The 26,081-nt window shown below is 46.6% G+C and overlaps 1 protein-coding gene across 5 annotated transcripts in view; it reads right to left on the reverse strand.

The window, feature by feature from the left end:
- Positions 1 to 26,081, reverse strand: part of FBXW7 (F-box and WD repeat domain containing 7) — a 295,125-nt gene that overhangs the window by 185,223 nt on the left and 83,821 nt on the right. The window contains exon 3 of one of the 5 annotated variants that reach the window (XM_039540659.1): positions 11,238 to 11,308. The exons of the other annotated variants lie outside the window; for them this stretch is intronic. The gene's annotated coding sequence lies outside the window, so the exon portion shown is untranslated. The remainder of the gene's footprint in view (positions 1 to 11,237; positions 11,309 to 26,081) is intronic. 5 annotated transcript variants of the gene reach the window in all.

Consider the following 26,081-nt stretch of genomic DNA (forward strand, 5'->3'; position numbering starts at 1 on the left):
TCCACAGACTATGTCGAAGATTTCCAAAGGGGTCCGCACCTCCAAATGAAAAAAGGTTGAAAACCACTGGACTAAAGAACAGGACAAAATGCTCATTAAATATCTATCCATAATATGTAGGAGGAAAAACATATCAAAGGGGACTATAATCTGAGGGAGATTTTGCTGGACATCTTATGCAGCCAGTAACAAAACTTCCTTAGAGTTTCTAAACAGAATAATTTTTAACATAAAATCCTGCACCCAACATAGGCGTAATTCAATATTCATCCTTATTCTGACAGACAAGAAAGAGCAATGACTGTTGCCTAGGTATCAGTGATCATACACTCATAGAAACGTGGGAGTGGAAGAGACCTCAACAGGTCATCTAGTCCAATCTCCTGCATTATGGCAGGACTAAGTATTATCTAGACCACCCTGACAGGTGTTTTTCTAATCTGTTCATAGAAATCCCCAATGACAGAGATTCCACAACCTCCTTAGATAATTTGTTCCAGTGCTTAACTACCCTTACAATTAGGAAGATTTTCCTAATGTCTAACCTATATCTCTCTTACTGCAATTTAAGCCCATTACCTCTTGTCCTGTCCTCAATGGATAAGGAGAACAACTGATTCCCCTCCTCTTTCTAGACCTTTACTCATTTTTGTTGCTCTCCTCCAGCTTCTCTCCAATTTGTCCACATCTTTCCCGAACTGTGGTGCCCAGAACTGGACACAGCATTCCAGTTGAGGTCTTATCAGTGGAAGAATTTCTCTTGTATCTTGCTTACAACCAGGGGCGGCTCTAGCAATTTCGCCACCCCAAGCACGGCAGCACGCTGCGGGGGGGCGCTCTGGCGTTTGCTGGTCCCGCGGCTCCGGTGGACCTCCTGCAGACGTGCCTGCGGAGGGTCCGCTGGTCCCGCGGCTCTGGTGGAGCATCCACAGGCATGCCCTGTGGGAGGTCCACCGGAACCGCGGGACCAGCGGACCCTCTGCAGGCACGCCTGCGGGAGGTCCACCGGAGCTGCCTGCCGCCCTCCCGGCGACAGGCAGAGCGCCCCCCGCAGCATGCCGCCCCAAGCACACGCTTGGCGCGCTGGGGTCTGGAGCCCAGTCCGGCCCTGCTTACAACACTCCTGCTAATACAGCCAGAATGATGTATTCACTTTTTTTTTGCAATAGCATTAATTTGTTGACTCACACCTAGTTTGTGATCCATTTTAACCCTCAGATCCTTTTCTGCCGTACACCATCTAAGGCGGTCACTACTTATTTTGTATTTGTGCAATTCATTAGTCCTTCCTAAGTGTAGTACTTTGCATTTGTCCTAATTGAATTTCATCCTATTTATTTCAGACCATTTCTCCAGTTTATCAAGATCATTTTGAATTCTAATCCTGTCCAAAGTGCTTGTAACCCTTCCCAGCTTGGTGTCAACTGCAAACTTTATAAGTGTACTCTCTCTGATATTATCCAGATCATTTATAAAAGATCCTGAATGGAATCAGACCCAGGACAGATCCCTGGAGGAAACCACTCAATATGCTCTTTCAGCCTGATTCTAAACCATTGATAACTCTCTGAATTCAGTTTCTCTACGAGTTGTGCACCCACATTACAGTAGGTTAGTCTAGGCTGTATTTCCTTAGTCTGCTTATGAGAAGGTCATGTGAGACAGTAACAAAAGCCTTACAATCATAGAATATTAGGGTTGGAAGAGACCTCAGGAGGTCATCTAGTCCAATCCCCTGTTCAAAGCAGGATCAACACCAACTAAATCATCCCAGCCAGGGCTTTGTCAAGCCGGGCTTTAAAAACCTCTAAGGATGGAGATTCCACCACCTCCCTAGGTAACCCATTCCAGTGCTTCACCACTCTCCTAGTGAAATAGTGTTTCCTAATATCCAACTTAGACCTCCCCAACTGCAACTTGAAACCACTGCCTGTTCTTGTTCTGTCATCTGCCATCACTGAGAACAGCCTAGCTCCATCCTCTTTGGAACCCCCTTTCAGGTAGTTGAAGACTGCTATCAAATCCCCCGTCACTTGTCTCCAGACTAAATAACCCCAGTTCCCTCAGCCTCTCCTCGTAAGTCATGTGCCCCAGCCCCTAATCATTTTTGTTGCCCTCCTCTGGACTCTCTCCAATTTGTCCACATCCCTTCTGTAGCATGGAGACCAAAACTGGATGCAATACTCCAGGTGTGGCCTCACCAGTGCCAAATAGGGGGGAATAATCACTTCCCTCAATCTGCTGGCAATGCTCCTACTAATACAGCCCAATATGCCATTGGCCTTCTTGGCAACAAGGGCACACTCCTGACTCATATCCAGCTTCTCATCCACTATAATCCTCAGGTCCTTTTCTGCAGAACTTCTGCTTAGCCAGTCGGTCCCCAGCCTATAGCGATGCATGGGAATCTTCCTTCCTAAGTGCAAGACTCTGCACTCGTCCTTCTTGAACCTCATTAGATTTCTTTTGGTCCAATCCTCCAATTTTTCTAGGTCACTCTGGACCCTATCCCTACCCTACCTCTCCCCTCAGTTTAGTGACATCAGCGAACTTGCTGAGGGTGCAATTAATCCCATCATCCAGATCATTAATAAAGATGTTGAACAAAACCGGACCCAGGATCAACCCCTGGGGCACTCCACTTGATACCAGCTGCCAACTAGACATGGAGTCATTGATCACTACCCACTGAGCCCAACAATCTAGCCAGCTTTCTAACCACCTTACAGACCATTCATCCAATCCATACTTTTTTAACTTGCTGGCAAGAATACTGGGGGAGACTGTACCAAAAGCTTTGCTAAAGTCAAGATATATTTCATCCACCGCTTTCCCCATAGCCACAGAGCCAGTTATCTCATCACAGAAGGAAATCAGGTTGGTCAGGTATGACTTGCACTTGGTGAATCCATGTTGACTGTTCCTGATCACCTTCCTCTCCTCCAAGTGCTTCAAAATGGATTCCTTGAGGACCTGCTCCATGATTTTGCCAGGGACTGAAGTGAGGCTGACCGGTCTGTAGTTCCCCAGGTTCTCTTTCTTCCCTTATTTAAAGATGGGCACTATATTTGCCTTTTTCCAATTTTCTGGGACCTCCCCCGATTGCCACGAATTTTCAGAGATAATGGCCAATGGCTCTGCAAACACATCAGCCAACTCCCTCAGCACCCTTGGATGCATTAGATCTGGACCCATGGACTTGTGCACGTCCAGCTTTTCTAAATAGTCCTTAACCTGTTCTTTCACCACTGTTCTTTCACCACTGAGGGCTGCTCACCTCCTCCCCATACTGTATTGCCCATTGCAGCAGTCTGGGAGCTGACCTTGTCTGTGAAGACTGAGGCAAAAAAGCATTGAGTACTTCAGATTTTTCCATATCATCATGTCACTATGTTGCCTCATCCATTCAGTAAGGGTCCCACCCTTTTCCTGACCTCCTCCTTGTTGCTAACATACCTGTACAAACCCTTCTTGTTACCTTTCACATCCCTTGCTAGCTGCAACTTCAATTGCACCCCTGCATGCTCTAGCAATATTTTTATACTCCTCCCTAGTCCTCTGTCCAAATTTCCACTTCTTCTAAGCTCCTTTTTGAGTTTAAGCTCACCGAAGATTTCACTGTTAAGCCAAGCTGGTCGCCTGCCATATTTGCTATTCTTTCTGTACTTCAGGTTGGTTCGTTCCTGCGCCCTCAATAAGGCTTCTTTAAAATACAGCCAGCTCTCCTGGGCTCCTTGCCTCCTCATATTGGCTTCCCAGGGGATCCTGCCCATCAGTTCCCTAATGGAATCAAAGTCTGCTTTTCTGAAGTCCAGGGTCCATATTTTGCTACTCTCCTTTCTTCCTTTTGTCAGGATCCTGAACTCAACCATCTCATGGTCACTGCTGCCTAGGTTGCCACCCACTTCTACTTCCCCTACCAATTCTTCCCTCTTTGTAAGCAGCAGGTCAAGAGAAGCACGGCCCCTAGTCAGTTCCTCCAGCACTTGTCCCCAACTCTTTCCAAAAACTTCCTGGATTGTCTGTGCACTGCTGTATTGCTCTCCAAGCAGATGTCAGGGTGATTGAAGTCCCTCATTAGAGCCAGGGCTTGTGATCTGGAAACTTCAGTTAGTTGTCCGAAGAAAGCCTAGTCTACTTCATCCTTCTGATCCAGTGGTCTATAGCACACGCCCACTACGACATCACCCTTGTTGCTCTCACTTCTAAACTTAACCCAAATACTCTCAACAGACTTTTCTCCAGTTTCAAACTGGAGCGCTGAGCAATCATACCGCTCTCTTACATACAATGCAACTCCTCCACCTTTCCTCCCATATCTGTCCTTCCTGAACAGTTTATACCCATCCTTACTTACATCTATTGCTTCCCCAGATCCACAAGACTTGTTACCCTGTCAAAGAAAGATATTAGATTGGTATGACATGATATGTTCTGGACAAATCTATGTTGACTGTTACTTATCACCTTGTTATCCTTTAGTGTTTACTAATCAATTATTTGATTATTCGCTCCATTATCTTCCAGGTACTGAAGTTGAGCTGACTGGTCTATAATTGTCCTTATTCCGTTTTTTATCAATAGGTACTATACTTACCCTTGTCCAGTCCTCTCTGATCTCTCCTCTCTCTCCATGAGTTCTCAAAGATAATTGCTAATGACTCAGACATCTCTTCAGCCTGTTCCTTAAGTATTCTAGGATGTATTCCGTCCGGCCCTGCTGGTGAAGACATCTAACTTGTCTAAACAATTCTTAACTTGTTCTTTCCCTATTTTAGCCTCAGATTCTACCCAGGGGTGAAAGTAACTGAAAGGACTTACCGGTATGCTGGAGTCCTGAGTGGGAGTGTGACCTTAACCAGAAGAGGCGTGGCCTCAACCGGAAGAGGTGTTTAAAGGCCCTAGGGCTCCGGCTGTCGCTGGGAGCCCCAGGGCCTTTAAATCACCCCGGAGCTACCAGCTGCAGAGGCAGCTGGGAGCCTCGGGGCTCAGGGGCAAAATAAAGGGCACGGAGCTCCGGCCACTGCAGAGCTTTGGGCCCTTTAAAGTGTCGCTCGAGCCCGACTGCCGGAGCTCCAGCGGTGATTTAAAGTGCCTGGGGCTTCCTGCAGCGGCAGGACCACTGGGCCCTTTACATTTCTCACAGCAGCAGGAGCCCCAGGCCTTTTAAATCACTACCTGAGCCCGGCTGCTGGGCTCCAGTGGGGAATTAAAGGGCCAGAGGCTCCGGCTGCTGTGGGGAGTCCCGGGCCCTTTAAAGCACTGCCCGAGCCCCACAGCTGGAGCTCCGGCAGCAGCGCTTTAAAGGGCCCGGGGCTTCCCGCAGCGGCTGGAGCTCCGGGCCCTTTAAATCCCCACCCCAGCCTGGCTGCCGGAGCTCCAGCAGTAATTTAAAGGGGTTGGGGGCTCCCCGCAGCGGCTGGAGCCCTGGGCCCTTTAAATCACCGCCCGGGAAGCCAGTCCAGTCTGGAACAGTGTACCAGCTCTTGCTGGTACATTGTACCAGACCGTACCAGCTTACTTTCACCTCTGATTCTACCCCATTTATACTACTGTTCACGATGTTAGTCGTCCAATCACTGCTAACCTTTTTGGTGAAAACAAACAAAAAAGACATGATCTAGTTATATTTACTTTGTAGAAACAGAATATGTCACCAACTAGTAGTAAGTATATTTAGAACTTTAAAAGGGTCAGTTTTCCAAAGCTTAAAGCAATTATTGGCAAAACTGACTGGGAACAAATTTAAAATGGAAACTTTAACAAAAACTGGAAATTGTTCAAGGACAACCTATTGCAGTGGTTCTCAGACTTTTGTACTGGTGACCCCTTTCACACACCAAGCCTATGAGTGTGACCCCCCCTTATAAATGAAAAACACTTTTTAATATATTTAACACCATTATAAATGCTGGAAGCAAAGCGGGGTTTGGGGTGGAGGCTGACAGCTCACGACCCCTCATGTAATAACCTTGTGACCACCTGAGAGTTCCCAACCCCAAGTTTGAGAACCCCTTGTCCTACTGGATAACCAAAAATCCACGACTCCAAAGACATTTAAAAAACAAAAGTTATGCTGGACAAGGAGCCAATCTGGCTAAAAGGAGATGGGAATGTGGTGATAAAACAAATAAAATATATAAAGGATGCAAAAAAGGGGAAGTAAATGGCAATGAATATAAGTTAAAAAAAGTGCAGGCAACTGATAAGGGAAGTCAGGTATAGGTCCATCAGTACATGCAGATGCTAAACTTTTAAACAGTGATGTAGAAAAGTCAGGAATGTTAAATAGATATTTCTACTCTCTGTTTAGAATGAGACAAGGAGATGTACCCAACCCATGTGATTTTGTAGAGAAAATATTAAGATCACTATCTGTAACAAAAGAGCATGTGAGGCAGCATCTGCCAAAATTAATATTTTCAAATAAACAGACTCGAACAATTTACAACCAAGAGTCTTAAAGGAACTAACCAAGGAGCACTTTGAACCGCTAGTGTGACTTTTTAACTAATCTTGAAAAACAAGGGACATTCCAAAGGGCTGAGGACTGCCAATGTAGTTCCAATATTTAAAAAGGGAGAAAAGGATGAGCCAGGGAATTGTAGACCAGTTAGTCTGACATTAATCCCAGGTAAAATAATGGACTAGTTAATTGGGACTCTATCAAAGAACTAGAGGCTACACAGCATGGTTTCATGGAAAGTAGGTCTTGTCAAACTTTTTTTTTTTTTTTAAACAGGGTAACAGATCTGGTTGATAAAGGCAACTGTGTTTACACACCATACATAGATTTTTCCAAGGCATTTGACTTAGTATCACATGACATTTTGATTTTTTTTTAAACTGAATTATACAGAATACACATTAGATGGATTAACAATTGGCTCACAGACAGATCTCAAAATGTAGCTGTTAATGGGGAGATCTCAATGAGTGGGATGAGATGTTATACATACAGGATGACAGACTGTCTTAGAAAACAGTGACTTAGAGAAGGACATAGGCATAATCATAAGTACTTGCCTCAACATGAGCTGTCAGTGCAACACTGGCAAAAAGCTAATGAGATCCTCAGATGTATAAAAAAGAGCAACAAAAGTAGAAGCATGGAAGTGATCTTGACATTTGTACACAGAATTGGTAAGACCACTGCTAGAATGTTGTATCCATTTCTGATAATCACACTTCATGAAGAATGAAATACTGGAAGAGTTCAAAGGAGGGCCACAAAAATTATTAAAGAGCTGGAAAACGTCTCAAGATGTGAGGCTTAAGGAGCTTCAACCCATTCAGTTTATCGAGGAGAAGGTTGAGAAGTATCTTGATCCCTGTGTATAGGTTCTTAAACATGGAGAAAATATATGATAGCGGGGAACTGTTCAACCTTGCTGACAAAGGCATTGTGACAAATAAAGCAATTGCTTGTATATCCTTGGAAGACCTTATTAAATTAAGTTTAAGTATCTTTGGGGTCCATTGTATTAAATGCAAAGCTTATGTATTATCACAGGCCAGGACTGCATGTAACTTCCCTGCAAGGGAGATGTGATGCGAGGCCTGGGAGTCAAGGAACTATACTGAAAGTGTGCCAGACAAGAATGGACTTCTGGAACAATAGAGTGAAGTGGATTTCCTGAGAAACACAAAGGGAGAGGTTAGCAAATGCCTTTATCTCCGGTTACACAAAAAAAACAGCCTTCTGAATCATAGACTATCAGGGTTGGAAGGGACCTCAGGAAGTCATCTAGTCCAACCCCCTGCTCAAAGAAGGACCAACACCAACTAAATCATCCCAGCCAGGACTTTGTCAAGCCTGACCTTACCACCTCCCTAGGTAAAACATTCCAGTGTTTCACCACCCTCCTAGTGAAAAAGTTTTTCCTAATATCCAACCTAAACCTCCCCACTACAACTTGAGACCATTACTCTTTATTCTCTCATCTGCTACCACTAAGAACAGTCTAGATCCATCCTCTTTGGAACCCCCTTTCAGGTAGCGGAAAGTAGCTATCAAATCCCCCCTCATTCTTCTCTTCTGTAGACTAAATAATCCCAGTTCCCTCAGCCTCTCCTCATAAATCACGTGCTCCAGCCCCCTAATCATTTTTGTTGCCCTCTGCTGGACTCTTTCCAATTTTTCCATCCTTCTTGTAGTGTGGGGCCCAAAACTGGAAACAGTACTCCAGATGAGGCCTCTGTAACCCCTAGGTCCTTTTCTGCAGAACTGCTGCCTAGCCACTTCGTCCCTAGTCTGTAGTAGTGCATGGGATTCTTCCGTCCTAAGTGCAGGACTCTGCACTTGTCCTTGTTGAACCTCATCAGATTTCTTTTGACCCAATCCTCTAATTTGTCCACATCCTGAAGCTATGCCCTGAAGAGTGAATCACTGTTTGTTGATTACCTGTTCTCCAATACTGGAGATCAAAGGCCTGAGCTATATAAAGAAATAGACTGATCTGCTCAGTTTGTGTTCTGGTTCCAAATCAGAGGGAGTTATGAACTTGTAATGAAGAGAAAACCCAACTGTGTGTTTTTAAGGACTGACACCTACCCAACTCTAATATTGAAGTTGGGGTGACCTCTGGTAAGCATTTTAGCAAACATGTAGGTTCTTTTATTGTTTTTAAAATGTTTTATCTGTAATGCTTTCACCTTCCAAATAGATATCCTTATTTAGAAAGAGGAAGTGTGGTAACTTGTAACTGCAAGCAATTACACTGTTCATGGCCTCTAGAGAGATAGCAAAGCACAGACACAGGCCTGTTTAGACAGTCTGGCTTGCTGAGAATATCACAGTGTAAATCAAGGAGCTGTGTTGTCCTGACAGCCTGGTCAGGAGACAGAAAGACACAGGTCTCTCCCCAAGAGAGGTAATGGCAGAGAAGCTCAGAGCCTAGAGTGGGTGCCCCAGGTGGACTAGGAGGGGGGAATACAGATATGAATAAAATGAAATAATCAACAATAAAAATCACTACATTCTCAGTTTTATACCCAGAGGATATTCAAAAATGGATAATAGCTATAGGCCCGAAGATCAAAATATCTGAAATGCCCATGGGTGGCTCATAGGCCCATGTTCTGAAGTATCAAAATACTTGTGGAATACTTATTAAATTTCTAGCCAGAAGTAGTTGTGGTTTCATCTAGCAGCTCTGTTCTGCCCAGTTCTGATTTGAGCCTTTTCAAGTGACCACAGACAAAATAAAATTTTGTCACAGACTTACACTGGTGTTTTTTCTGCTATTTAGGGCCAGATTATGTTGCTCCTAAATCACATTGGGCAGTAGTTGCTCACGTGACTAGTCCCTGGTGAGGTAAATAACTGCTCACTAATGTGGGTGGGTGAGATTCTGTGGCCTGCATTGTGCAGGTCAGACTAGATGATCATAATGGTCCCTTCTGACCTTAAAGTCTATGAGATGCAGTTGCCCTTAACTGTGACATATATGTAGGTTTGCCAGACATCCAGTATTTGACCAGAATGGCCGGTCGGCAAGGGACCCTGGCAGCTCTGGTCTGCACAGTGGACCGGGCCGCTAAAAGTCCAGTTGGCTACAGCAGAGCAGGCAGGCTCTGTGCCCAGCTCCACGCAGCTCCTGGGAAGTTGCCGGCATGTCCCTCCAGCTCCTAGGCCAGGGATGGGCAAACATTTTGGCCTGAGGCCATATTGGGTTCTGAAACTGTATGGAGGGCCAGGTAGGGAAGGCTGTGCTCCCCAAACAGCCTGGCCCCCACCACCTATCTGCCCCCTCCCACTTCCCGCCCCTTGACTGCCCCCCTCAGAATTCCCAACCCATCCAACCTCCCATGCTCCCTGTCCCGACTGCCCGACCCCCTTTCCACACTCCCGCCCTCTGACGGGCCCGGGACTCCCATGCCTATCCAACCGCCCCCTGCTCCCTGACTATCCCCCGGGACCTTCTGCCCCTTATCCAACCTCCCCGCTCCACACCCCCTTACCATGCCACTCAGAGCACCAGGACTGGCAGCCGCGCCACCCGGCCAGAGCCAGCAATGTCACCGCACAGTCTACAGCACCTGGGCAGGCCAGCGGCTCTTGCTGCTGCACTGCCCGGCAGGAGCTCGCAGCCCCACTGCCCAGAGCCCATGGCCCCACCCCCCCAGCCTGAAGTCCCTCCTGCACACCAAATCCCTCATCCCTGGCCCCACCCCACAGCCCCAGCCCAGCCTGGATACCCCTCCCACACTACAAACCCCTCAGCCCCAGCCCAGAGCTCACACCCCCCTCCTACACCCCAATCCCCTATCCCAGCCTGGAGCTCCCTCCCAAACTCAAAATCCCTCAGCCCCCCTGAGCTCAGAGCCCTCTCCTGCACCCCCAGCCAGAGCCCACATCCCCTCTTACACCTCAACCCGGATCCCCCTCCCACACTCCAAAACCATTTGGACCCAGCCTGGAGGCCCCTCCTGCACCCCAAACCCCTCATCCCCAGCCCCACCCCAGAGCCTGCACCCTCACCCCCTCCTGCACCCCAACCGCTTGCCCCAGCCTGGTGAAAAGGAGCCAGTGTAGGGGAGAGCAAGCAAACTTGCTGTATAAATTGGTATCCGCTGAGCTACAGGGCTCTAACAGGAACCGCAGCGACGAAAGCAGCAATTTGCTGGGCCACTGCTCCAGGAGCCAGAACCCCACACCAGCAGCTCCTTTGACATGGGTGTACCGCCCCAGTCCTGCCCACTGGGGTGGGCAACAGGCTCATGGCAGCTGTCCCTGGTCACACTAGTGCAGTGGGTGGGACTGGTGTGGTACATCCATGCTGGAGGAGTTGCTGGCATGGGGCGTTGACTCCTGGGAGCGGCGGCCCAACAGGCTGTTGCTTTCGCTGCTGTGGCTCTTGGTAGAGCCCTGGAACTCTGCAAATACCAATTTATATCTGCAGATAAAAATTTTGTATTCATGCAGGGCTGTACTGACAATCAGAAGAGATGTGATGGTGTACACACACACACGTTCAAATAGTGCACCAGGGGGGAAAAAAAGCTAACATTTCAATAACCCAAATACTGATAAAAGACTTTTACAATTGTAAACTTCTCCTGAAAGCCAACATCTTGTGCATGTTACAAGTTAGCTCAGAGCAATTTTTTTTTTAATAGCCTAGAATTAAATGCTGGGGAAAAAGGGGAATTTTAAAATGCAAGTGCTGACGCAACCTTAACTACAGCATTTTGCACTATAGAGCAGCACAGCTATAATTAAAAAGACAACTTACATCAAGTAAAAACCTTCACTGCAAGCCTTTTTAATGGATCAATACTTCATCACCATCAGCAACTCAACAGGCTAAGAGAAGAGATGGAAAAAATTAGGCTTGTTAAGCAATTAAGGAAAATAACTTGTATGAATACAAGGATCTTTTGAAGGCTCTGGAAAGCTGGTTGTATAAGATATCCCTGAATTTATTATTTACTTCTAGAATTAACCACAAAACATAGGGATTGCTTAACATCACATACTAATACAAAAACATCCATGTCTGTTGTACTGATTTTCTTGCATTACAGAATGGCTGCAAAAAACTGTTAAAGATGCAATGAGAAAGCTAACTATTAAAATTGGGGGGAAAGCTGCAGAATGGAAGCTCTAAACAACTGAAGATATATTAGGGAGAAAGCTGCAGCATATGAGACTCAATTTACAGAAATACAGGAAACTGGGTTTTTAAAGCAACCAGCAATGTGTTAAGCACATATAGAACTAGCTCTCTTTTTCATAAATTTAGTAGTAAGATCTTTTAAGGCAGAGAACCAATGAACTTCAGCTATTTATTGCAGAAAGACCTGAGAAGTGCAGTTTGGTACCTGGTGATGTGAAACTGCCACAGTTACAACAGGAAGATTTTTAAGCTACCTGTATATGTAAAGTTTCTTGAAGGGCCCGGTGTGAAAGTAGAATGAATTATATTGTAAAAATAAGAATGGATTAAAGAAATGTTGTATGTACCTTTAAGCAGAAATAAGAAATGTTGAAATACAGGTGCCAGGAAAAGAAACATTAGGCATAAACAATGGTGCTAATGGCGAAACATTAACAGAAGATGGGTAATAGTTAGTAAGGAAATAAGATATGCATGCCTAGCCCAGGAAAACTTATCTATTCTGCTTCCTTTGTTACCTTGTTAAGTTCTCACCCTTTTATCTGTATAAATAAGATAGTTTGTTTCTTGCATGGTGCTCACATTATCTGGGTGTTATTAGCAGAGCGCTGTGCTAATAAAACAGAGGGCTTGGCTACACTTACAAGTTGCAGCGCTGGGAGTTACAGCGCTGCTCATGCAGCTGTGTAAGGGCCAGCGCTGGAGTGTGGCCACACTGACAGCTACCAGCGCTGCAGTGTGGCCACACTTGCAGCACTTTCCAGCGCTGTATTGAGAGGTGCATTGTGGGCAGCTATCCCACAGAACACCTCGTCCCGTTTTGGCGCCGTTTTGGCACTGAGTATTGTGGGAAGGGGAAGGAAGTGTGCGGGTCATTCCGCTTCCTGTTTGCCAGCGCCCCGTGGTGCATCGCTTCACATCCCAGCATTCATTCCGGCAGCGTTTGGCGCCATTGTGAGTGTCTTTCTGTTACTCTCTGTGAATCGCGATTTCTGTGGCAAATGGAGCCCGATCTGCTGAGGACTCTGCTGATGAGTGTCACCAGCACAACACGTTTGGCAGTCGAGCTATTCCTTCAGCTCCAAAGTGACAGTGAGGAGTCCGACGATGATATCAATATGGATTTGTCTGCGCGTGTGACACTAGAGTGCTTGCGGCATTCACGGAAATGCTCAGCACCGTTGAACGCCGCTTTGGGCTCGGGAAACAAGCACTGAGTGGTGGGATCACATCGTCATGGAAGTCTGGGATGACGAGCAGTGGCTGCAGAACTTTCGTATGAGAAAAGCCACTTTCACGGGACTGTGTGCTGAGCTCGCCCCACTCTGCGCGCAAGGACACAAGATTGAGAGCTGCCCTGACGGTGGAAAAGCGGGTGGCTATTGCAATCTGGAAGATGGCAAATCCAGACAGCTACCGGTCGGTCGGGAACCAGTTTGGTGTGGGAAAGTCGACCGTGGGAATCGTTTTGATGCAAGTTTGCAAGGCAATTAATCGCATCCTGCTAAGAAAGACCGTGACTCTGGGAGCGTGCAGGACATTGTGGATGGCTTTGCACAAATGGGTTTCCTAACTGTGGAGGGGCGATAGATGGGACGCATATTCCTATTCTGGCCCCCACCTGGCATCAGAGTACGTTAATCGTAAGGGGTATTTCTCTATGGTTCTCCAGGCGCTTGTGGATCACGCGGGCGTTTCATTGACATTTACACAGGCTGGCCTGGAAAGGTGCATGATGCACGCATCTTCGGAACAGTGGCCTGTTCAGGAAGATGCAGGCAGGGACTTTTTCCCAGACAGGAAGATCACAGTAGGGGATGTCGAAATGCCCACTGTGATCCTTGGAGACCCCGTTACTGCCTTGGCTCATGAAACCCTATACAGGGAAGCTTGACAGGAGCAAGGACCGGTTCAACTACAGGCTGAGCCGGTGCAGAATGACTGTGGAGTGTGCTTTTGGGCGTTTAAAGGCTCGCTGGAGATGTTTGTATGGGAAGCTAGACTTGGGGAAAGCAGCATCCCCGGTTATAAGCGCTTGCTGTACCCTCCATAATATTTGTGAAGGGAAGGGTGAAACATTCAGTGAGGCATGGACCACCGAGGTTCAAGTCCTGGAGGCTGAATATGCACAGCCAGAGAGCAGGGCTAATAGAGAGGCCCAGCACAGGGCTTCAAGGATTAGGGATGCCTTGAGGGAAGAATTTGAGGCTGAAAGCCAACAGTAATGTTGCTGCCTTGCATGGGAGTGAATTGCACTGCTTACACTGTTATTCTATTATCCATAATAATAATATGATTTGCAGTGCCTCTTTCTTTACTGGGCTAAGGTGTCTTTCACTATCTGCTATAATAAAGACTGTTTTCAAAGCCAAGAATTGTTTTATTGAAAAAAAAACTTCCTTGACAGACAGACAGACACACAACATTTCATTAACACAAGAGGGCAAGGGTGTGGGTTGGTGAACTGTACAGTCACAAGTTTGCATATGCCATGTCTGGATTGCTGTTTAATGAATCCTGCACTTCAGGGTGCATATACTGCATGGTGATGGGGTTGAATGCAGAGGGTAAGGGTGGTGGTAGGTATCAGGGCTGGTTGGGGAACGGACAGGTGTTGGAGGCAGCTGGTGGTGGTAAGAGCCTGGATGCTGGGGAAAGGTGGTTGGAGCTGACATTGGGGCACAAGGCACAAAGGACGGGGCGGGTGGGGGAGTAGCACGGTAGTGCTCTGCTTGCATGGCAACGAGTGACTCTATAGACTCCGCTTGGCGCTCCAGGATGCTTAGCAGCCGCTCCGTGCTTTTCCTCTTGGCCACTGCATTTCTCTTGGGTCCTGCTTTCTTTCTCTCGCCACTCCTTCAATTCTTTTCTCTCTGTAGCAGAGTGCTGAAGAACAGTTTTCAGCATGTCCTCTTTGCTCTTCGGGATTTTTCTCAAATTTTGAATCCTCTGTGATGTTGAACATCTGGGCAGTCCAGTCAAGGTCACTCTACACACAGAAATGACAACATTTAACACGGGCAGCATTGTATCCACTATCTCCAGACATGAATTGTTACACTGAGGAGTTCTCACTTGCAAGTTCTCACTTGCATTCTTTATCCCAAAGGAAAACACAACAGAAGCCACGAAATGGTGAGTGAGGAGTGGGGCTTGAGTGAGAGGGGAGCTGGTTGCTTCGGTAATCTGGAGTGCTAGAGGGGTTGAGTGAAGATGCAGATGCAGGGGTGATCTTATCTCCTATCTCTTCACTAAAGAGTCTCCCAACATTTTTCACAGGACTTAATCCTGGAAGATGTTTCCCTACTGCGAGTCACTAGGGAACAGCGGGGGGCTCTTTTAGAGCAATGTGGATTCCGCCCGGGACCCTATGCGGCGTGCCTGTGTTCAGAAATGGTCCCCCCCCCACTGGCCGAAGAGTGGCGCGGACGCGTCACCGTCACTGGGACAAGGGACACAGTGGCTCTGCCTATAAACCTGCGCAGGCATATTGCCCACGCTCTGGATGTAGCATTTGCTGAGATAACTGAAGCAGATTACCGCGACGTGATAGACCACATCAACGGGCTATTCCACATCTAGACGCTGCCATGCATGCATCCATAACCCCCCTTCCTCTCCAGAAACATTTCCACCCAGAAAATAAAAGCCGCTTACCGGTACACCGCTCCTCTGCTTGTCCTTCTGCAACTGCTGGCTGCTGCTGCGATTGGGTACTTTCCTCCTGGCTTGAGAAGAGCTCCTGGCTGCATGCCTCCAGGGAATCTGCGGTTTCTTCCCCCATCCCAGGAGCTTCACTCGCGGTTTCCTCTCCCCCCCCCGCAGCCTCCTCCTCCTCCTGTCCCCCAGCCTGCTCAGAAGTGTCCATCGTTACCCTGGGATTGGCAGTGGGGTCACCCCCAAGTATGTTGTCCATCTCCAAGTAAAAACGGCAGGTCGTGGGGGCGGATCCGGATCTGCGATTCCCCTCGGGCTTTGTAATAGGCACTCCGCAGCTCTTTAACTTTCACCCTGCATTGTAGTGCGTCCCGTTGATGGCCCCTATCCAGCATGTCCCTTGATATCTGCTCAAAGATATCGTAATTCCTACGGCCGGAGCGCAGCTGTGCCTGAACAGACGCCTCACCCCAAACACTGATGAGGTCCTGCAATTCACCTGTGCTCCATGCTGGGGCTCGTTTGCCGCGTGGAGGCATGGTTACCTGTAACCTGTAACTGATTAACTGATTGCACTCCACACCTGGCTGCAGCAAACAGGAAGGAGATTTTTAAATTTCCGGGCATTTAAAGGGCGGGTCACCTGAGGCAAGAGCAGTAGAGTGCAAACTGATGTGCAGAGTGGCTGAACAGGAATTCTGGGATAGCTCCTTATTCCCTGGAGGACAGGTAAAGCGCTGGTGAGTGTCCACACCTGCTGAGCAGCGCTGGTGTCACCAGCGCTGCACTCCTTATACCCCAACCCGGATGGGTTTTCAGCCAGCGCTGCAACCAGGGAGTTGCAGCGCTGGTTGTGCCCTGCAAGTGTGGACGGGGTGTTAATTGCAGCGCTGGAAAGCCTCCACCAGCGCTGCAACTTGTAAGTGTAGCCAAGCCCAGAGTGGTCTGACAAACTGTGAGTCCTGAGTCTAACTTTGACAATTTGGAGGTTCCACCGAGATGGCAACCGTCTTCACTAGGGCTGTGTGATTCCTGACTGTTTTTGTAGGACGACCGTGGCAGCCGGCACCTGGGCATTTGGCCCGAGCGGTCCTCCACCAGAACAGAAAGGTGCACGACCACAGTGAAGTCTACGCCATTGAACCTGTTGGTTCCCACTCTGTTCTGGTAGGGATCCCGGGATCTGACATCAGGAATCTGGTCAGGTAATTATTTCTGTGTTTTGTCCGGACTGAGGACAGTTCTGTCTCTGTGTCTATCCGTCTTCCTGTGGAGTGTTTGAGTCTGGGTGCCATCTCCGTCCGGGGATCGGCCAACCAAGGGGTTCCTGTCCCTGCGGTCTGAGTGAGTGGAATCTGCACAATTGCAGCCGCACCACACTTTGGGTAAATCCCTGGGTGTGAAAGCAAGGGCAATTGAGGCAGTAGCCTGTGGGCTCCTTTTGTGTGTTGCACCGGGCATTGCTCTCATGAATCCGAATTTCCTTCTTGTGCGATTGGTGTGTGAAGTCCTCCTGTATGGGTATCCAGATGTCTAAGTTGGGACAGTTCCCTAAACGAACGCCGGCTCATTTTATGTATTTAGGATGGGTCCAGACTCCTGTAAGAAGGGTCCGGACTCCTGTAAATTTCTGGAAAAATGGTCTAGGCTAACTCAGGGGGATCCCAAAACTCAGTGGCCACTGTTAAAATCTTGGAACAAGACTGAGTGGACGTCTTAAACGACAAACTTGGCCAACCTAAAACTAAATTGGCTAAAGAAGAGGTTAATTGTTTCATTCAGTGGTGGGAAGAGGCAAATCGTAGCTGGACAAAATCAAAAACTCGCCTCTCTCAAATATTCAAATAATAAGTTGAAAGCTTTATTAAAAGCCTCCTCTCCCACCACCAGACCGAGCGCTCCCCTTTACCCCGTTCTCAAAAACCCACCCTGGATCGATCCAACCCCCTTAATACTCCCATCTCATTGTAAAAAGGACAAAAAGCCCCTTGTTCTGTTCCCCTTTGTTGTCTGCCTCAAAAACTGATTCTTTAGTGTTCCACTACCAATTCAGCAAAGAAGGTGGACTCCTCAACTAGCCCCCACCACCCTTCCTGGTCCCTTTCCTTGAACATTTATTTCAAAATTGTGAAGTGACCACAATATCACTCACAAACGGTTCATTGGGAAAAAAAAAAAAAAAGAGCAGGATCAGGCCCAGAAAAGCAGGCAAGCAACAGATAAAGAAACTGAAAAACAGGTTGGAAGCCCTAAGGGCATAGTGTAAGGAGTAAGAAAAGCATTAAGTGCAGGTATGAACCCCTGGAACAATACTTAAAATGGTGAAATCTGAGGTGATAAAGGTGTTATTTTGGGAGATAAACAAGTAATTTATGGAAAGAGAGTGAAAAGTTAACTCTACAAAGGCTGGAGAGAATTAAGCAGTTAAACTTTGTGAAAATGTTAAAAAGGACCATGTTAAAGAGAGAATTCTTTGTTTCTTTGCAGCCATTCTGAAGGGAAAATGGACCCTTTTCCAAAAGAGTGCCTGTAAATAATCCAAATATATATAGAGCTATGTAAAAAAAAAAAAAAAAAAGTGTAAAGGAATGTTAAGGAAAAGAAAATGTGTATGTATCTATTTGTCTGTGAAAATATGTAAAGTTCTAAAAATCTAAACCAGCACATCTGGTTTGTAAGACTCCTGTTTTGTAGGTGTAAGATAAATTGGTTTTGGTTTTGTTTTTAATGCCACTAAAAATTCATTTTACTCTTAATTCAAAGTTGCAAAACTGACAGATCTTTTTGCAAGACACAGGTAATTAGTGTTGTTTGGCTTTGGGATTTAGCATTTAACCCTTAAGGGGTAACTTGATTCTTTATAAAATTTAAAATGTTTTTTAAATAAAAACCAAGTCATGGCTGCAATAGGGCAGTCAAAATCAGGAGAATAGGGAAAGATTCTGGAGTCTTGTTGGTTGTTGTTGGGTTTTTTTTGTGTAACAATAGCAGATAAGAGCTGTAGTGAAAGAAAAAAAAAATTTTAACAGTGCCCCTCTGAAGCAACAGCAGAGGTGAGGTGCATAAAACATAAAGAAGCAATGTTAAAAATACTGAGCCTTAAAATGGCTCTGTGTAATCAGACTGTCACTTTTGATAAGGGTACATGAAAACTCTGTAAGAAAAAAGAAACAGTTACATTGTATGTAAAAATTGATATGGCTAATGTTTAAAAAAAAAGTTGTAGTATAGAAGGAATGTGCTTTTTCCCTAGGACATGTGCAGTGTATATTGTAAAAAGGGGTAAAAGAAATACAAATGAAATATGCTACTGAATTAAAATCCTATTAGGGCTCCAAAAAGAGCCGCAATAGACTGTTTTCTTTTTCAGATCTCTGTGTGTTTTGTAAGCAGGAGTTGAAAGTGGAAAGAAATCAAAACTCTGGTGGAAGTTGATTGTGTCCCTTTTAAGACAGAGTCTCTGAGCTCTGCTGATGGCTTTGAATCCAAAAGCCAAGCCTGTGTTGAAGCAAATTACCTAACACTGGGCTTGGCTACACTTACAAATTTGCAGCGCTGCAGCAGGGTGTGAAAACACACCCTCTGCAGCGCTGCAAATTGCGGCGCTACAAAGCGCCAGTGTAGTCAAAGCCCCAGTGCTGGGAGCCGCGCTCCCAGCGCTGTCCGTTATTCCCCAGAGGGAAGTGGAGTACGGACAGCGCTGGGAGAGTTTTCTCCCAGCGCTGGCTTTGACTACACTTAGTGCTTCAAAGCGCTACCGCGGCAGCGCTTTGAAATGCAAGTGTAGCCAAAGCCTGATAAAGGAAGGTGAAAACTGCCAGCACAAAAGAAATTGCCTAAATAAAAGACATGGTATAACAAGATCCCTTTAAGAGATTTGATGCTAAATGTTATTGTTAATATTAAACATTGAAATAAATTTAATGTTAGTAAGTACCCCGGTAACAACGTATAGTGTGTATGATTTTTGGAAAAATCCTTTAAGGTAATATGGTAATGATGCTTCTCAGCTATTACTTGTGAATAAACTTAAAGCTTAACACAGCAGGAAAAACATTACAAACTTGGTCTGCTATATAAGAAGAAAAACTTGAGGTATACCACCTCATGAATTTAATAACTAAACAGTGAAATAATTTCCCCATAACCCTTAAAAAGTAAAATCCATTAAAACCTGGCCTGCCTATAAAAAAAAAAACACCGGAAAATATGGGGGTAATTCCTCTGTTTTGCCTGCAATCAGCAAGGGTATTTGTAAAAGAAAGGAATATTTTAAGCAACATTCAATGCCATCTTGAAAGGGGTAGAAAAATGTTATTTTTGTCTTTCAGAAAATCAGAAAAAGCTAATACCAGCTACAGAACAACCTATTACAAAAACAAATAAGTTAAAAAAAAAAACATACTGCAATAGCTATGGAATGTACTAAAATGCAGATATTTAGAACATAAGATGTTTTGGGTAATATCAGAAAATATTAAGGTTTTAATACATCTGTTAAAGCAAAGAAAAAAATAATTGTTTAATACCTATCAATATAACTGGATGCAGTATGTCTCCAGTACGGTAAGACAAAATTTGTTAAGTGAAGAAATTGTTAAAATTGCACACCAACAGGCTCTGGAAGCAAAGAGATGGAAAGTTAGCCCACTCCACAGATTGCACCTGGGATCCTTCTGGCTACCTCAAACCTCAAGCCAGTGGGCTGGGGAGGAAGGGAAACTATTGGACACTAAGGGCTTGGCTACACTTACAAGTTGCAGCGCTGGGAGTTACAGCGCTGCTCATGCAGCTGTGTAAGGGCCAGCGCTGGAGTGTGGCCACACTGACAGCTACCAGCGCTGCAGTGTGGCCACACTTGCAGCACTTTCCAGCGCTGTATTGAGAGGTGCATTGTGGGCAGCTATCCCACAGAACACCTCGTACCGTTTTGGCGCCGTTTTGGCGCTGAGTATTGTGGGAAGGGGAAGGAAGTGTGCGGGTCATTCCGCTTCCTGTTTGCCAGCGCCCCGTGGTGCATCGCTTCACATCCCAGCATTCATTCCGGCAGCGTTTGGCGCCATTGTGAGTGTCTTTCTGTTACTCTCTGTGAATCGCGATTTCTGTGGCAAATGGAGCCCGATCTGCTGAGGACTCTGCTGATGAGTGTCACCAGCACAACACGTTTGGCAGTCGAGCTATTCCTTCAGCTCCAAAGTGACAGTGAGGAGTCCGACGATGATATCAATAGGGATTTGTCTGCCGCGTGTGACACTAGAGTGCTTGCGGCATTCACGGAAATGCTCAGCACCGTTGAACGCCGCTTTTGGGCTCGGGAAACAAGCACTGAGTGGTGGGATCACATCGTCATGGAAGTCTGGGATGACGAGCAGTGGCTGCAGAACTTTCGTATGAGAAAAGCCACTTTCATGGGACTGTGTGCTGAGCTCGCCCCACTCTGCGGCGCAAGGACACAAGATTGAGAGCTGCCCTGACGGTGGAAAAGCGGGTGGCTATTGCAATCTGGAAGATGGCAAATCCAGACAGCTACCGGTCGGTCGGGAACCAGTTTGGTGTGGGAAAGTCGACCGTGGGAATCGTTTGATGCAAGTTTGCAAGGCAATTAATCGCATCCTGCTAAGAAAGACCGTGACTCTGGGAGCGTGCAGGACATTGTGGATGGCTTTGCACAAATGGGTTTCCCTAACTGTGGAGGCGATAGATGGGACGCATATTCCTATTCTGGCCCCACCTGGCCACAGAGAACGGTAATCGTAAGGGGTATTTCTCAATGGTTCTCCAGGCGCTTGTGGATCACCGCGGGCGTTTCATTGACATTTACACAGGCTGGCCTGGAAAGGTGCATGATGCACGCATCTTCGGAACAGTGGCCTGTTCAGGAAGATGCAGGCAGGACTTTTTCCCAGACAGGAAGATCACAGTAGGGGATGTCGAAATGCCCACTGTGATCCTTGGAGACCCCCATACCCGTTACTGCCTTGGCTCATGAAACCCTATACAGGGAAGCTTGACAGGAGCAAGGACCGGTTCAACTACAGGCTGAGCCGGTGCAGAATGACTGTGGAGTGTGCTTTTGGGCGTTTAAAGGCTCGCTGGAGATGTTTGTATGGGAAGCTAGACTTGGGAAAGCAGCATCCCGCGGTTATAAGCGCTTGCTGTACCCTCCATAATATTTGTGAAGGGAAGGTGAAACATTCAGTGAGGCATGGACCACCGAGGTTCAAGTCCTGGAGGCTGAATATGCACAGCCAGAGAGCAGGGCTAATAGAGGCCCAGCACAGGGCTTCAAGGATTAGGGATGCCTTGAGGGAAGAATTTGAGGCTGAAAGCCAACAGTAATGTTTGCTGCCTTGCATGGGAGTGAATTGCACTGCTTACACTGTTATTCTATTATCCATAATAATAATATGATTTGCAGTGCCTCTTTCTTTACTGGCTAAGGTGTCTTTCACTATCTGCTATAATAAAGACTGTTTTCAAAGCCAAGAATTGTTTTATTGAAAAGAAAAACTTCCTTGACAGACAGACAGACACACAACATTTCATTAACACAAGAGGGCAAGGGTGTGGGTTGGTGAACTGTACAGTCACAAGTTTGCATATGCCATGTCTGGATTGCTGTTTAATGAATCCTGCACTTCAGGGTGCATATACTCCATGGTGAATCGGGTTGAATGCAGAGGGTAAGGGTGGTGGTAGGTATCAGGGCTGGTTGGGGAACGTACAGGTGTTGGAGGCAGCTGGTGGTGGTAAGAGCCTGGATGCTGGGGAAAGGTGGTTGGAGCTGACATTGGGGCACAAGGCACAAAGGACGGGGCGGGTGGGGGAGTAGCACGGTAGTGCTCTGCTTGCATGGCAACGAGTGACTCTATAGACTCCGCTTGGCGCTCCAGGATGCTTAGCAGCCGCTCCGTGCTTTTCCTCTTGGCCACTGCATTTCTCTTGCGGGTCCTGCTTTCTTTCTCTCGCCACTCCTTCAATTCTTTTCTCTCTGTAGCAGAGTGCTGAAGAACAGTTTTCAGCATGTCCTCTTTGCTCTTTCGGGGATTTTTTCTCAAATTTTGAAGCCTCTGTGATGTTGAACATCTGGGCAGTCCAGTCAAGGTCACTGTACACACAGAAATGACAACATTTAACACGGGCAGCATTGTATCCACTATCTCCAGACATGAATTGTTACACTGAGGGAGTTCTCACTTGCAAGTTCTCACTTGCATTCTTTATCCCAAAAGGAAAACACAACAGAAGCCACGAAATGGTGAGTGAGGAGTGGGGCTTGAGTGAGAGGGGAGCTGGTTGCTTCGGGTAATCTGGAGTGCTAGAGGGGTTGAGGAGTGGGGCTTGAGTGAGAGGGGAGCTGGTTGCTTCGGGTAATCTGGAGTGCTAGAGGGGTTGAGTGAAGATGCAGATGCAGGGGTGATCTTATCTCCCTATCTCTTCACTAAAGAGTCTCCCAACATTTTTCACAGGACTTAATCCTGGAAGATGTTTCCCTACTGCGAGTCACTAGGGAACAGCGGGGGGCTCTTTTAGAGCAATGTGGATTCCGCCCGGGACCCTATGCGGCGTGCCTGTGTTCAGAAATGGTCCCCCCCCCCCTGGCCGAAGAGTGGCGCGGACGCGTCACCGTCACTGGGACAAGGGACACAGTGGCTCTGCCTATAAACCTGCGCAGGCATATTGCCCACGCTCTGGATGAAGCTTTTGCTGAGATAACTGAAGCAGATTACCGCGACGTGATAGACCACATCAACGGGCTATTCCACATCTAGACGCTGCCATGCATGCATCCATAACCCCCCTTCCTCTCCAGAAACATTTCCACCCAGAAAATAAAAGCCGCTTACCGGTACACCGCTCCTCTGCCTGTCCTTCTGCAACTGCTGGCTGCTGCTGCGATTGGGTACTTTCCTCCTGGCTTGAGAAGAGCTCCTGGCTGCATGCCTCCAGGAATCTGCGGTTTCTTCCCCATCCCAGGAGCTTCACTCGCGGTTTCCTCTCCCCGCAGCCTCCTCCTCCTCCTGTCCCCAGCCTGCTCAGAAGTGTCCATCGTTACCCTGGGATTGGCAGTGGGGTCACCCCAAGTATGGTGTCCATCTCCCCGTAAACACGGCAGGTCGTGGGGGCGGATCCGGATCTGCGAGTCCCCTCTCGGGCTTTGTAATAGGCACTCCGCAGCTCTTTAACTTTCACCCTGCATTGTAGTGCGTCCCGTTGATGGCCCCTATCCAGCATGTCCCTTGATATCTGCTCAAAGATATCGTAATTCCTACGGCCGGAGCGCAGCTGTGCCTGAACAGACGCCTCACCCCAAACACTGATGAGGTCCTGCAATTCACCTGTGCTCCATGCTGGGGCTCGTTTGCCGCGTGGAGGCATGGTTACCTGTAACCTGTAACTGATTAACTGATTGCACTCCACACCTGGCTGCAGCAAACAGGAAGGAGATTTTTAAATTTCCCGGGGCATTTAAAGGGCGGGTCACCTGAGGCAAGAGCAGTAGAGTGCAAACTGATGTGCAGAGTGGCTGAACAGGAATTCTGGGATAGCTCCTTATTCCCTGGAGGACAGGTAAAGCGCTGGTGAGTGTCCACACCTGCTGAGCAGCGCTGGTGTCACCAGCGCTGCACTCTTATACCCCAACCCGGATGGGTTTTCAGCCAGCGCTGCAACCAGGGAGTTGCAGCGCTGGTTGTGCCCTGCAAGTGTGGACGGGGTGTTAATTGCAGCGCTGGAAAGCCTCCACCAGCGCTGCAACTTGTAAGTGTAGCCAAGCCCTAAAGGTTGTACCAAGTGAACTCCTCAAAAGTGGGTATGCTTATCCATGCCTGTTGCTCCAAAGCCCTGTAGTAAAGACATCTCACTAGGATCCTGTATGTGGAATAAAATTAATAATTAGACCAAAGTATTGTATAACGGGCAATGTGTGTGTTAATTCTTGGAAAGAAGTGTTTTAAAAGAATAAAAGTGTTAGACAAATGTACATGTAATGTAAGTACTGTGTTTACCAATAATCACATTTACTATTTGCCACAACCAAAAAGTCTCAGCTTACTGTAAGCACTGATTTAGCTGAGTTCTCTATCAGTCTTGGCATTAAATGGCAAACAGTTACCTATTATCTGTTTAAAAAGGTAAAAAGGTAACATAGTTCCTAAAAACAAACAAACAAAACAATGTGGGAAACAGAACCATTCATATTATCTGGATGGACTCCCACAACTACTGGCATACTAATGTTACTACCCCTAATTGTTTTTTTGGTTTTAAATTGTATGTGTTTAACTGAAATGTTTAAAATATGCTGGTGAATAAAACAAATGTATGCAAAGCTAGAGCCTCAGGCCCAAATCACCTCCCAGTATTTTTACTACATAAGAAGTGACACTGGCGATTGATAATCTTAGTGTCAAAAGGGAGATATGTAGGAGCTGGACTTTATAATGTATAATTTGATTTCATCCTGCTAGCCATCCTTTTTGAATAGCAGAAAGAAATGACCCTCTGGGACTATAAGATTCTGTTTTCCCATATGCATTACAAATTGGGCCCTCTCTAACTCTTTGTTTTAAGATTTAGGTAGTAAGAGACAGGATTCTCTATTGTGTCTATGTTAAGTAAATTAGAGAAACATTGAAGGCCCGGGTCTCAATGTAAATTGTCTTGGTTATTAATTGTAAAACTTAGCAAGGTTTAATTTGCAATGCCTTTTTGCTCGATATAAAATACTACTGTTTGTATTCTCAATCTGTTTGTGTGAATGAGGAATGAATGCATCAGGAAAAGATAAGGTGTGAAGGCCATTGTTATAGCCAGAGTCAAGGAAAGAAGCAAAAAGACTTAAAGAGTATCAAAGAATCATCAGGCACTGCTTACTACCCAGACAGCTGTTAAACTGTCTGGCATCCGCAGCATGAATACATGCTTTGCCGTGTAAGAATGCACCACCCCCAGCGAACCAATCATCACCTCAGGACCACGCAGAGTCAATTTTGACTCCAGAAGATGACGTAGAGGAACAGCCTGCAATACCTTACAATCTACGTTCTCATAAGGGTTGCCAGAAGCAGACGACTACCTAAAGCAAGGCCCAAGAAAAAGCAGTAGTGAGCCTAGCGCCTGCTGGACATAAAACTGTGACTACAGTTCCCTCAGTTGAGGTTGTCAGAACCAGAAGGGCCCTGCCTCCAACAAGTGCCTCTGGTGGTGCCTGTTCCTCGGCTGTTGGTGTCTGAAGGTCTGGGGAGTCCACAATGACAATTCTTTTATCCAGCAGCAAGTGTGGATAGCTCAGACCCTTAATATTTCTAAATGCTGGGTCTGCAGCCACATCCCAGCCCACTCTCAAACTGATGTTCCTGTCCTGGCTATCCCACTCAATTCCCCAGACCTTACTGGAGGGAGGACCTTGTCCGTTTAACACAATATAGAACAGTAATGACACCTGGGAAGAGACTATTGGCAGTTCCTTTAACCCACTTGGGGGAGTAATACACCAGGCAAAAAAAAAGGCTCCTGAGGTTAAAATAAGTAGTTAAAATAATGGCAAATAAAACTGGAGAAAGTTTAAGAGCCCTGGCCAAAGAAACAGGGGCAATCCGAAAGGTGGCCTCCAAAACAGGCAGGCATTGTACATAGTGCTGGCGGCCAAAGGAGGGACCTGTGCTCTCATTGGAAAACAATGTTGTGTGTTTATACCTGACGATACCAATGAGGTAATAGATCATGCTAGCCACTTAGAACAAATCGCATATCTTCCCCATGAAGAGCCAAGTTCTTTATGGAAGTGGCTAAGTATTCTCT

The sequence above is a fragment of the Mauremys reevesii genome, linkage group 5 (assembly GCF_016161935.1).
Source record: "Mauremys reevesii isolate NIE-2019 linkage group 5, ASM1616193v1, whole genome shotgun sequence".
In the NCBI taxonomy this organism is placed as follows: domain Eukaryota; kingdom Metazoa; phylum Chordata; order Testudines; family Geoemydidae; genus Mauremys; species Mauremys reevesii.